Raw genomic sequence first — 13,903 nt, forward strand, 5'->3', positions numbered from 1 at the left:
TTGAAATAGTATTAAATGTCTCAAAGCACATGATTAGAAAATGAGATCTTTTAAATGAGCAAGAGATTACATTGCAGTTTAGACAATTCCAGTGGGCTTTTTTCTTTCGGGGGGAAAAAAAAAAAGAAAGAAAAGAAAGGAAAAGAGGAAGAAGCAGCTTATGGTGCATTCATTTATTTCCTGACCTGTCCCTAACATCCCTTCCTACGCACACCCCCCTCCCCCGCCGCCATGGTTCTGAAACCACAGACCGTGTTTGTTGGGTGTTTTTACTGGTGCTGGGCAGTGAATTTTACCATCACCAACCAAGCTAGGCTGGGAAGCGGCTAGTCGGGGGAGGGGAGGGATAGCAGATGATTAAACCATCTTGTCATTCAGGTAGGAGACTGTATATGTAATCCTCACCCTTGGTGGGGGGGAATCTTTCTTATAAACAAGTCACCACAGAAACATACCTCGTCCCCACCCCCCTACCCCCCTGGCCAGCCACACAGGGAAGCAAATTCTTATGACTTTTGACGGTAATGACATCTGGAATGTAGGGAGAGGTGGGAGGTTTAATTCCAGAAAAATTACAAGGTCCTTAAAAAGCCCTCACATCGAGGGCTCAGGCTAGCATAAACAGGCTTTCTCCAGTTCAGTGAAGCGGTGAGCCTCCGACTCTGAGATTAGCCGGCTCCATGGCCGTCCTATAGAAGGGATTTCTAAAGCTCAAAGAATTCTGTTTAAATGATCACAATAGGCCGCTGCTATCAGATTTTAAAAATAAATGCGGCTTTACCATGAACCTGCTCCACCGAGAAAAGGCTGGCAGATCGATTTTTAGAAGAGATCAATTTTTACAGTGCTGGCAACTTGGTGGTGTGGGATGCTCGTGGGTGGAGAGGGCTCGCTGCTGGGAAGAACGCAGCAGAACTGTGTGTGATCGCTGGGGCCAAGCCCAAGGGAGCGTCTCCCTGGCCGCTGGTGTCCTCTGCCTCTGAGGGCGGAGTGGAGCAGAAGGGCAAAAAGAGCTTGTCTCCCCGAGCCGGAAGGACTCCCCGGCTTCAGCTTCAGGCGCAGGAAAGCAGGCCAGAGCCTCGCTGGGCTCCTGAATTGAACTCTGTTCTGGTGCCTGAGCTCAGGGGTTTTCCGAGTGTGAATAAGAGACTGTTCAGGGCTAGTGGGTCTCAGGAGGCCAGCTGCCTTCTCATCCTGGGAGGTGGCCCTTCCCCACCCCACCAAGGCATTGGAGCAGGCCCAAGGGGCCACTCCAGCCCCTGGCCCTGTGTCCCCAGCTTATTTTTGGAGGCGGGGTGGGGAGTTGCGGAGAAGTTGTGCAGGGGAGGCTGCAGCATGGCCAGCTTCAAAGACGGTCTAGGGTGAAAGCCATTCCCAACACCAGACTCTGCAAAGGTTCCCTGGGGTTGCCATGGACAGACCAGTAAGGACTTGCAAAACAAAAGAGGGTGAGGTGTTTTTTTTTTAAACCACTAAGCTAGTTGCTCCCTGCCATCTCCTCCTCTGGCCTCCCCGGCTCACCCAGTTGCTTCTCAGGCTTTGAACAGAGGCAAACAGAACCACAAGGAGCCCGAAATCCCTCTTCTGTCCGGCTGGCAACGCCGCTCCAGCGCTTGAAGATGGTTTTTCCCTCCGAACAGCGCACCAGGGTTGTTACCTGAGGGGCAAAATGCTTGCTTTGAGCTTTGCAACTGGGAACACTGTGACAGGGAACTTTGACTCTGGCAGTGGACAGTCCGTGAAACATGCTTGTTCTTCCACCACCGGCTCGGGGAACTGTTTGAAAGAGCCGACCCCGGCCCCGGCCAGCACGCAGAAGCCACTTGCCCTCCTCTGATAACAGCCTCTGTGAAGGCTCAGATTGGCTTTGCAGCTAAAGACAGAGCCATTGCGGATGTCACAGGCTTTCATCTTCCCTCCGAGCCCCACTGAACCCTCCAGGGGCTCGTCGGGGTAGATGAGTGAAGCCCGAAAAATGCAGAGTTTGAAAGCTCCCGTTTGTGGAAAACAAAAAACGCTTCTGAAGTCCTCTCGGCCCTCCCAGCCCCGCCCCACCGCTGCGGCCGGGACCAGCGGATGGAATTGGAAGCCGGAGACCGGCACCCCCGGTCTGGCGTCCTCCCACCCCCAGCGGGGGCTCCGCGAGCGTCGCCGGGGCCCCGCGACGGCCGGACAGGCCCCCCTCGCGGCTCCCCGCGCCCAGCGCCGCACACCCTTTCCCCTTCACTCTCCCTTGGTTACTATGGAAACAAGGGTGTCATTGATGTGGGCTGAGCCCGGGAACATGTCGGCGCACAGCTGAAAGTCAGCGATTGTGCCGGCGGGTAGAAATGTGCCGGGGTGGAAGGAGTGCGCGGCTCCCGAAACTGCGGGAAGGACGCGGTCCTGCCCCCTCCCTCCCTCCAACTCCACTTCTCTCTCTCCGGGCTTCTGACAAATGTCTTCATTCCCCTCTGGGCGAAAGCATCGGCTATTTTTGTGCCGCTCCGGGCCCCACCCTCCCTGTCGGCCGCTCCTGATCCGGCCTGGCCTGGAGGGTGACACCATGTCACCCTCGCCAGGACGCGTCCCTTGATTCCCGTCAGAGTTTGCTTTGATTTCTCTTTCCTTCTCAGGGGCCAGTTCTTACTTCCTTTTATTTTTAGCTCCGCGCTCCATGTGGTTTCAGGGTTCAGTCTGATCCATCGAAAGGTTCTTTTTTTATAGTCCCTTTTGAAAACGATAATCAAAGGAAGGGACGTGGTATTTGGTCATGTGGAAAATTCAATGTATAATTTAGACGTCTGTCAAAAATCTGACAAATAAAATGTAGCTGAGGCAAAGGCAGCCTGGAATGTGCTGTGTTCTTCACCAGAGCTCGAAAGGGCCTCAACTGTTTGTCCTTTCAGAGGTTAGCATTCCCCAAGGTGCTTCTTTCAGGAGGACAGGATGCAAACACGGCCAAGAAGGATAAGGACAAGGCTTTAGGAAGCCCCTCCTATGCGGCAGGTGGTTTACGTCCAGTCTGTTTGGAACCGGGCAGCATGAGGCCCACTTTGCAGTCGAGAAGACTGAGGCCTGGTTTGAGGAGTTTGCCCAGCCTCACAGAACCTTCAGTGTGGGAGGGAGCTGGAGCCTTGGGTCTGAATGCTGCAGCAAGCTGTGTTGCCTCTGCAGGACTAAGACAGTCACAGCCCATTTCCCAGCAATCTTCGCCTACATGGCCTCCCTCGCCTTCTGAGTCCACACCAGCAGTGCTCCCTGGGGGTTCCTTGTGCCAGGTGTTGGGTGTTCCCTGTCCTCACAGTACTGCAACCACAGATTTTGTACCATCTTTTGCACAGACCGGAAAAAGGGACAAGACATCGGGAAGGGCCTGGCGATGATACTTGCAATTACCTACAGCCTAATACTGCATCTTCTTTTTAGGGAGGGCTCAGAGAGGGAAACAGAGTTGCCCAAAGTCACACAGTAGGTGACAGAGCAGGCTTCAAGTTCAGGGTCTGCCTCTGGAGGAGAAAAGCACATATTCTCCTTGGGCAGCCTAATTCCAGCAGCCTAGCTACATACCAGAATGGCTGGTCCCAAGGACCCACCTTTAAAGGGAAGCTGTTGGCAGAAAAGAGGGGCGCAGGGCAGGAGGAGAGAGAGCTAGGGTTGCCAGATAAATGACAGGACATTCACTTAAACTTGAATTTCAGATAAACAGAGAACTGTTTTTTTAACACAAGTATATCCCATGCAATATTGGGGACAGGCTGGCTTCTAACACTCAAAAAAATTTTTTTTGTTTAACTGAAATTCAAATTCAAAAACTCACCTTCTCAGTTTTTTACTTGTGTTGTTTTGCTAAATCTCACACCTCCATCTGGAACACCCTGCTCAAGAAAGGGACAGTGAGGCACTATTAAAAAGTCTGTTCTGTGGAGTCAGAGAGGCCCAAGGTTCAATCCTTGCCCATCATAAATCAGCTCTGTGATCTTGGGCAAGTTACTCTCTTGGAGTCCTGCTTCTTCATCTATGAAATGGGACTAAAATGGTAGGGAGATTTAAAAGAGATATAATGTAAATAAAGTACTTAGACCTAGGGCAACAGCTAGCACAAAGGAGGGACACTCAGAGTGCCTGGGTCACTCAGTCAGCTAAGCGTCTGCCTTCGGCTCAGGTCATGGTCCCAGAGTCCTGGCGTGGAGCCCCCAGTGGGCTCCCTGCTCTGAAGAAAGTATGCTTCTCCCTCTGCCTGCCACTCCCCCTGCTTGTGCTTTCTCTCTCTCTGTCAAATAAATAAATAAAATTCTTAAAAAAAAAAAATTAGGGGCATTCTGTGCCACAGTTTCTTATCTGTAAAATGAGGTAATATCATCCAGTTCTCCAGAGGGCTGGAGGAAGCTGTGTGTGTCCCGTGTACAGGAGGCGCTAAATCATTGACAGCTATTAGAACAACTGGCAGAAATTCTGGAGTCCAGACCTTCCCAGGCCCCTTAGACCTTTGCCTTCCCTCCCCCCCGCCCCCCGCCCTGTAGCTCTGGAACTTTCAAGGCAACAAGCAAGAGGCCAACAGTCTCCCGAAGGTGCTGCCAGCATCCTCCGCTCTTGGGACTCCCAGGGCCACCCCGGCCACACCTCTTGCAATTAGATTTGTGGGGCTCCTGATGGGCTCCAGGCAAAAACACAGTTTAGCACCCAGTCAAGCTGCATTTTAGGGCCTCTCTCTCCCCCCTCTCCCCTCTTAATTGCAATCTGTTCAGTCATTTCCTTTTCCAACACTGCAGAACACAGGGAAGCTGCAGCACCAGGAGTTGGGCAGGGAGGCCTGGGCGGTGGGGGGTGGGGGGGGGAGCTCCTGCTCCCTGTAGTGCATCTGCTGGTCCAGTGCTGTGACTCTGTGTGTGTGTGTGTGTGTGTGTGTGTGTGCGCGCATGCCCAGAACCAGAACCAGGCACACACACGTGCACGTGGAGATAGGGCCAACCACGAGGCCCCTACCATCTGACCAGGGCAAGTGGCTAGGGGCCTCCCACTGGCACTGAGGACTTCACAGTTACCATCCTATTTAATCCTCATAACAACATTATTAACTGTAGGTATGACCACAATTTGGGGACAAGGCTCACAGAATTGGAGTCACTTTCTCAAGATCATGCCAGAAGAGCAGGACAGAAGCAGATTGCACCCAGGCCTGTGTCGCTGCTGGCCCTGAACGGGTACCATGACACAGGTATTCCTCGCTTTCGGAAAGTTCTGGTTTCGCCACTTCCCTGTTGCGAAAGACCGACATCAGTACCTGTTTTCACTAACCGAAAGAAATCTGAAGAGGATTTTCACTTTTGCAAAAAAAAAAAAAAAAGAAAGAAAGAAAGACCTTACCATACGAACGTAGGTCTTGCATAAAAGCAAAGTGACGTAATGCGAACTTTGGAAAGTAGGGTCTACACCGCTTTACCCCGGTTCGGCTTGTGAAAGATTTCATAGGAAAGCTCTACTTTCAGAGAGTGGGGGAAGAGGGACCTGTACCTTTTCACCTTTTGGCTTCCAAGCTCAGAAAAGGAACTGAGGAAGCCTCCTGCACAAAGGAACATGGGGAGGTTTCTTTCCCCAGAGTGAACAGCAGTGTCCCAGGGAGAAAAAGCCTTTGCTAAAGAAATAAAATATTAATGACAGAATTGCAGAGATCAAGCTAAGTCAAGGACAGGCAGAGTTTATGGGAGAACCCACTCGAATACCTAAAGCTGAAAACGACAAGGGCTGGGAAGCAGCTTCACTATGCAAACTCCCAGCCGGGTTAGTCAGCCGCTAACTAGATCCTTCCAGCAGCCCTACAAGATAAGTACTCCCATTCCTGTTTCCTAGTTGGGGAAACCAAGGCTCTCAATGGTGAGTCACTTGCCCAGGATCACACAGGGAGCAGGGGCTTGTCTAGGATTCCCTCAGACTGGAAAGCCCGTTTTATTTCCGGATGCCCTCTCGACTAGACGCAGGACTCTGAGCTGCTGCGAGCAGCAAAGGGTGAGGCCCTTGCTCCTCCACCTCCCGGGAAACAGGGAGGTGGGCGAGAGGACTACCTTCCTCTTTGTCACCCCCCTCTTCCCCCTTGGAGTCCCAGAGGTGGCTGCTGCTCTGAAGACGGCCGGCAGAGGGGGCAGGGGGGTCCGGCCCCACCCTGACAACAAAGGAAGAGGCTGGGGAGGCTGTTGCTCCTTGGGCCCTGGCCTGGGATCAGCAGGCTCCATTCTCACCCAGGCTCAGCAGGCCCCAGCCAGTGCCCTGGCCCGAAATGGAAGAGAGGGAGTGACTCCTCAGACCACCAGCGGGAAGAAGGAAGGGCAGGCTGCCAACAGAGGCACTGGGACCCTGCCTTCTCATGGTTTCTCTTTGCCTTCTTAGCAGAATGCATGTTCCTGAGACTAGACAGGCCTGTCACTGGGCCCCTGCTGACTCATATGGGAAAGGATGGCCCACATCAGGGTGCAAGGCTTGGCACTAGCTGCGAGTCCCTTGGCTGAGTGCCCTTGTGTCGGGCAGAGGAGGCTCAGCTAAGCTTGGTGGCGGGGTCTCTCGCACCAGCCAGACACCTCCCTGGGCCTGGCTTTCAACACTGGCCTCCTAATCCAGTCCCCGTCCCAACCTACAGCCCAGCAGCCTCTGTTCCTTAGCCCTCCTCACTTCCAAGAGGAGAAATTGTTCAAAATTCTGGTGGCACGCCCCCCCAAACCCATGCCCCCTTGGATTCTGTCTGGGGGCACCCAGCGCGCCTGATCTGGAGCTTTCAGTATGACTGGGGCTCCTCTGGTGGGTCCAGATGGCAGGGTCAAAGCACTTTTCCTGCCTGGATGCCACACATGGCTTGGGGAGAGAAAGCAATAAGGAGCTTTGGTTTGTAAGCAACAGCCCATCCTGTGGTGTGGTGGGCGGGGGGGCGGGCAGGGCACAAGCCAGCCTAACTCTCCCTTCAATTCACCCAGCTCCTGGGGCTTCACCTTGACTGCCCGGACCCCTTTCCCTCCCTGAGACCTCCAGATCTACCAGAGCAGTGAGTTGGGAGGAAGAGAGAGGGAGGAAGGGGAATTCAGGGGCTGGGACGCTGCTCCAGGCAGGGGGAGGCTTCTGCCCAGCTGCAGGGAGCTCCCCTACCCCCAGTGTGTGAATGGGCACATCACCCCCTCCTGCCCGCCTGCCACCACTCCTGGAACAGTTGGGCCTAATGAACGCAAAGCAGGCAGGGCAGCTGTGGGCATTATCCATACGCCTGGGTGGGGGGATATTCAGCCTCCCGTCCCACCCCACTCTGCAGCTGCTGCCGCCCCCTCCATGCCAGGAAGGCGAGTGGGCAGGAGCGCCCGGGCTGCTCGCGGGCCCTGGGCCTCCTCTGCTTCCAGCCCTCCCTCCCCAGCCCACGCCCACAGCCTTCACTTGACCCATTTTGGAGGCAGAAGTTTGTGTGTGTGTGTGAGAGAGCGAGAGCGCGCACATCATCTCCCCAGTTGGTGCTTTTGATTTCCTCTGAAGTATCCTGATTGCGGACGTACAATGGCATCTTGCTGCCAGTGCTCCCTCAGCAGCTTCTGGCTCAGTGCCGCCTCCTCCCCGGGGCCCGGGGTTTTCTGCTGACTCCAGGGCCCACGGGCGGCGGGCAGGGGAGGAGAAGGCCTCATCAGGGCTTCCATTCCTTGGCAGAGCTGTGGGACCTGGAGGCCCTTCCTGTCCTTGGGCGGGGGCCAACCGGCACCCTACAGCCCTGCCTACTCTTGCACTCAGACCCCCCTCTGCCTCCTGGGTGGCCATCTTGTCCCCCGCTGCCTTGCCCTCACCCTCACCCTCTTGGTGCTCAGAGCTGTTGTTCTAAAACGCAGTTCCCCTGCTCAGATGTCTTCGGGGGCCATGTGGCTATGGGACTCAAGGCCAAACTATTCATTCCGTCATTCAAGAGCCCTCTGATCTGACCCCAAACCTTTTCTACGGATCTGTCAATCACGGATGCTCTCACGGGACCCTGAGCTTCACAGGAGCTCTATCGATGGCCTGCAACCTAACCGCCCCCCGCCCCCACTCCAGAATTTTATTTCCTCACCTGTGCTCATAGTCCCCTTCTCTCTGGAGTGGCTGCCCCTCTTCTGGGTTTTTCTTACTCCTCTTTTAGGACACGATTCAAGTCCCATACACCCAGGAAGATGGCCGGGTACCCTCTAGCCCACAGAGCTCCCCTGTGACATTTCTAGAGCCCCGAAAGCCTTGGCATCCATCCATACAACCATTCATTCATTGGTTCATTCATTCAGCGAATTATCTCTTGAGCAGAGGCAAAGCACTTATAATGCCTTTTGCACTGCCCCCTTCCCTCCTGCCCTTTCGACTTCATTACTCACTGCTCTGCCCCTCACTCTTTCCAGCCACACACACACCCTTTGCTGTTCCTCTTCCTCTGGTCTTTGCACTTGTTTCCCCCGCCTGGAACACTGCTGTTTATGATACCCTGAGACCTTGCCCTCACATTCTGAAATATTTTCTTTTCAAGATTTTATTTATTTGAGAGAGCACAGAGGGAGAAGGAGAGGGAGAAGCACACTCCCCACTGAGCAGAGAGCCCAACATGGGGCTCGATCCCAGGACCCTGGGATCATGACCGAGCTGAAGGCAGATGCTTAACTGACTGAGCCACCCAGGCGCCCACATTCTGAAATTTCTGCTTAATATCACCTTCTCAGTAAAGCCATCCCCAACTATCTCCCCATATAAAACTCCCATGTCCCTTTACCCTTCTGGCATGTCCTACCCCTGTCGCCCTGCTTTACTTGCCTTCACAGTTCTTATCACCAACTCACATTTAGTGATTTATTGTCATCTGTCCCTTACCCCACCCAGTTACCTGCTCCAAGTGGGCAGAGAGTTTGTCTGTTTTGTTAACTGATGTGTCGCCAACATGGAAACGGTGCCGAGAATTAGAGGAACCTCAATAATTCTTTGTTGAATAAATAAATGAGCAAACGAATGAAACAGGTGATGTCCTAGGCTCTGGAAAATCAAAGATGACTAATATTTCATGTCCTCCAGGGACTCACAGGCTAGTTGGACAGGTAAGCTCTGCCGCATGTAACCTGACATGTAAACTACATAGTCAGAATACAGTGTGAGAGTCCTAAGTGCATGGACGGGAGAGCGGTTGGTGCACAGGAACAGAAGCATCTTGAGAGCCATCAATGCCCCAAAGTGGATGGTGCCAGAAACAAACGTAGCACTTTGAGTGCACCATTTCATTTCTCCTCTCACCCTCCTGGAGAGGGTAGGGAGGGGCACACAGCAGAGGCAAAACTGAGTTGAGGTGTCCAATCCAGGCAGAGGGCTCAGGCTCAGCAGAATCACCAGGGCGTGGAAACACCCGGGCTGCTGGAGGACTGATTCTGAGCCTGTGACCTGATAGGTGGGTTGTTGCAGCTGCTGGAGATGGCATTTGGTGTGGCTGTAGAGTTCCTCTCTGTCAGGCCCTGAGTTGTCCTTTTGCATCCAAACCCCCTCCCTGCTCAGTGACCTGCCTCAGACAGAGATGTGGAGAGTGTCTAGTGACAACATCCATTTCACAACCAGGCAACCTGACATCCGTATGTCACATGACTCACTGCCTTTCCATGCAACCCCCTACCCCCCAGCCTCCGGTGGACCAGAAGTCCGCACCATCCTTAATACTCAGGTCTTGGACACCTGCTCCTGCATTTCACTCTTTACCTGCAATTTTGAGATGTTGCCTGTGCCACCACTAATACCCCGTTCTACAAGCTGTTGAAAATTCTGCCACGCACCACCCCAAGCTTCTCCCCCTTCTTGCCTCCGTGTAAATAATGAAAAATAATCTGTGGCACTGAGCAGATGGGTTCTTTCTCAAGAAAGACCCAATTATTGAAGATCTAGTGTAAGGGGAAGCCATAAATATCCCAGTTTGCTGCAGTTGAGAGGAATTAACCACACAGCAATTAAAGGAAACTGGTTGCCTATGGAGGAAACATGCAGACTTCCAGTGCGGCGATCAGGGATAAACCTCTTGCCAAGGCCCTGCATCATAAATGCTAGGGACAGGGGATTTTAGGGAAGAAGCCCTGGCCTCCTGAAGGCTTCCTCACTCAGTGGGTGTGATTCCCATATACGTATCATAGAGAATATGGTAGAGATCACAGCTCTATCCACCAGATTTCTATTTGTTATCTGTATGAGCTTTCCCAGCGGAAGCAGTGTCTTGAGGAATTCAAGCAGAGGGTGACTACATCTTGCTCTGGAATGGAAGAGAGTCTTTGGAAAGGGTAGGGTGTTGGAGGAAGAGAAAAGCTGCAGGAGGAAGGTGGTATTTTTGAGGCCAGCCCACCTCCTGGTCCAGATCTATAACCTCTCACCTGATGGGCCCCTGGTCCTGCTGTCTCTGCCCCACTCTCTGGTCTGTGTCATTTCCTTTCAGCCTCCATGAACATTTCGGGAATCTTAGCCCTGAATTCCAGGGCCTTGCCCAGAGTATAGGGAAGGGGAAATCCAAGAGTGTTCTCAATTTCCTTCCTTGCTCCTTAACTCAAAGAAACAGGACTCAGAGGAACCCAGGTTCTAGAGACCACTGTTTCTAAGGCACCTCCCAGGGAGAGTTTTTCAAAATCATACAGTGAGACCCCCTCACTGTAAAAGAGGGGCTAAAATGTGGTGGGGTCTGTTCAGGGACACCTGGGAATCAGTTTTCTACCTCCCTTTACCCCGCAACCCCAGTAGGTCAACATCCCCTCCCACACGCCCTTTCTTTGTAGGCCTAGATCACCAGGTTGGGGAAGGACATAACCTAGACCCTCCATCCACCCACCCCGAATTTACAGGGCAGCAGAGGTGGGGTAGGGAATCCCCCAGGGGGCCAGGTTCGATCTTGAAAGTGTGCCTTGGTTCTCCCCCACCCTCGGATGGGAGAAATTGAAGGTGTCTGAGGAAGTGGCCTGGTGACAACGACAGGGCCTTGAGTGGGTAGGTGTGAACAGAAATGGAGGAACCCAGAAGTGAGGTTGGAGGGTGGGGTCTCGCCTTGGGAGAGGGGCCGGGGCGCTGACTCAGCGGCTGCCCCACCGGGTTGCAGCTCCCGACTGCCCCACCCCCCGCCCCGGCCCCGCAGGGCGCCCTTTGAAGCCGGGAGGGGGCTTTGATCTGGGGTCTACCCCTCTCAGCTGGCCCAGCCAGATGCGCTGGGGGAGGGACCGGGGAGCCGACCACCCCGGCCTCGCCTTCCCTGCACCCTCCCTGCCACCACCACCCCTACACCCGTACTGTTTCCGGCTGTTGCGGGGACAGTCGACCCTCCCCTCCCCCACGCCTTGCAGCTGTTCCCCAGCTGCGCGGCCCCACCCTAAAGACAGCTGGGAGAGAGGCTGGGGGCTGGGGGCGGGGAGCGGGGCGCAGCTGCTGGGCCCGGGCTGGGACGCGGAGGGCAGCGACATGAAAGAGCTCGGGCGGCGCGGGTGGCGGGCTGAGGAAACCCCCCGGCGGTCGCCTCCCCGGGGGCTGCGCACATCTGGGCCACAGCAGCCGACCCCCATCGGCGGGGTGGGGGAGAGGCCCTCCTGACACCCAGCCCTTCCCGGAAAGGGGAGGAGTGACGACCTCTCAGGGAAGGCGGGAGGGCAGCGCCTGGGTGTGAGAGCCGCTATCTCAGCCCTTCGCGGGATGAGGCACAGGGTGTGGCTGTGGGTGCCCAGTGGTGTGGGAGTTTGCACACCAGGGCCGGGGGTGTAGGGGAAGGCCCCCTTCACACCTTCTCTGGCAGGCCTTGTGTCTTGCGGTGACTCCAGCTCTTTCTCGGCCTCCTCTGCCCCTGACCCTTTGGGGAGGTGGGTGACAGCTGCTCCTATGAAGCCAGGGACAGCTGGGTGGCTGGGGACAGCTGGATGGGGTTAGCATCTCCCTGCTTCCCTGGTTGCCCTGGCACCCCCAAGGCTGTACTACTGGCAGCTGGCTGCTTTGCCTGTGTGTGTGTCTGGGGTGGGCTTCCAAAACTGGGACCTGGTGGGGCTCAAACCCACCCTACCCCCACCAGAGTCTCCCTCCATATCTCAGTCTGACTGATGTGTCTGGAGGAGGAGCACCTCCCCCACACACACACAGCTAAAACAAAACTAGGCCAAGTGGGAAAGAAATTGGGCAGCTTTCTGTCTTGGCTCCCAACCCTTGGCACAGAAGATGTCCTAGGGCCCCTGACAACCAGAGAAAGGGACAGTGAGACCCGAGCAGATGTGAGTGGAGTTAAATGTCTATCTGTCCACCAGCACCTGCCCCCAGGCATCCTTCCACCCTGGGCTGCAGGGGTGCCGTGCTCCAACCATCTGCCTCCTCGCTTTAGCCCCAAACAGGTGCAGGGGAAGAGAAGGAGGCAGGCCAGCTGTTGTCATCCTGGCCTGGCTCTGGCTCCCTGCCAAAGTGGGGAAGGGGGAGCAGCAGAGCAAGGGCCCACCCATTCAACACTGAGTCGTTTTCTATTCCCACAGAATGAGAAGACACAGCTTCTACTTAGCACGACCAAGATTCCATTTGGGTCTGGCCAGCCTACTGGCCACACCAGTACCAGTACCAGAACATGGCCTCACCATACCCTCCACCCTGGATCCTTACTTTTATGAGAGGGGGACTGACTAGGGCTTCATGAGGCTCTGACCCCTGGCACAGGACTTACCCATGGCTCCCTGCCTTGCTCTAGGCTTTCTGGGATAGGAGGCATTCAGGCCCTGACTCTACCCACACAAGGGAAAAGAGAACTAGATTCCAGCAAAGGTTGCTCCTCCTACTAGTACGGAAGAAGGGCACAGGCTGCTTTCTGACATAAGATCCATGCAAAGTTTAGGCAACAACCAGAGATCCTTTTTAAAGATCATTCCGTCTGCTCCCAACAGAGGTATGCTCCAGCCCCTCCTTCTACCCAGGGGTCCCTGTGACAAGCAAGACCTTAGCCAATACTTCATGGCAGCGCTTCTTTTAACGAAGGAGTTAAAAATACAGGTCCCTCGGCCCTTGATGGCTCCCTAGGAATCAGCCCTTTTAACAAGCTCCCAAGACATGCTAGAGAGTTTGAGCAGCTCTGCCAAAAGGGATGAGGGCAGAATGTCATCTTCACTTTGCTACCCTACCTCCATGCCTCTCAGAGCCAAATATTTTCCTGCCTGCTCTTGGCCCATACGCAGGGGCAAGGGCCCGGGCCCAAGTCACCACCAGAAGTGTGGAGCTGAGTGACTCCCCTAATGGGGGCCAAGGCCCACTTAGACTAAATTACAAAAAGAGGGTCTGCTCTGTTTATGCCCACAGCCCTGCACACTGTCTGGCACTTAGCATGTGCTCATTAAATATTTGTAGACTGAAGCAGGTAATTTTGCAAGACTCACAGAAAGGTATTTCTTCCTTTGTCTATTCTAGCTAAGAACATGCTGGCAGAACCTCAAAGAGATGCCAGGACCTATGAAGCAGGGGGCTGGGCCTGGGAGGCCCTCGCTCAGCAAATATTTGTCAAATGAATCCAAGGTTGACAGGAGATGTAGTTAGTGCCTGACGAATTGATATTCACAGGCCTCGAACTGTCTAGACGGAGCACAGAACCAAGGCGAGGAAGTCAGGGGCTTCCATCCCTCGGTGCCCTTTCTTGAACCAACACCTGAAGACCCTAGGCCTGGGGGAGTGAGGGGTAAGAGGCGAGGCAGGGAGTGGGACTGCGCCATTACGTTTATTAGAAGGTTGGCTTTCGGTGTGTGCTCTAGACAGATTACAGAATAAATACCTGCGCCTTGAGAACAGGAAGTCCACGATTCATACAAAGTGCTCACTACAGGAAGTTGCTGTGTCAAAATCCAGGCAAGGACCCAACTCAGGACAGCCGCTCCTCCCCCACTGACCTCAACGAGGGCTGTGCTATGGTTTTTTATTTTATTATTTC

Source organism: Lontra canadensis, unplaced genomic scaffold (assembly GCF_010015895.1).
Source record: "Lontra canadensis isolate GAN:19392208 unplaced genomic scaffold, GSC_riverotter_1.0 scaffold3, whole genome shotgun sequence".
In the NCBI taxonomy this organism is placed as follows: Eukaryota; Metazoa; Chordata; class Mammalia; order Carnivora; family Mustelidae; genus Lontra; species Lontra canadensis.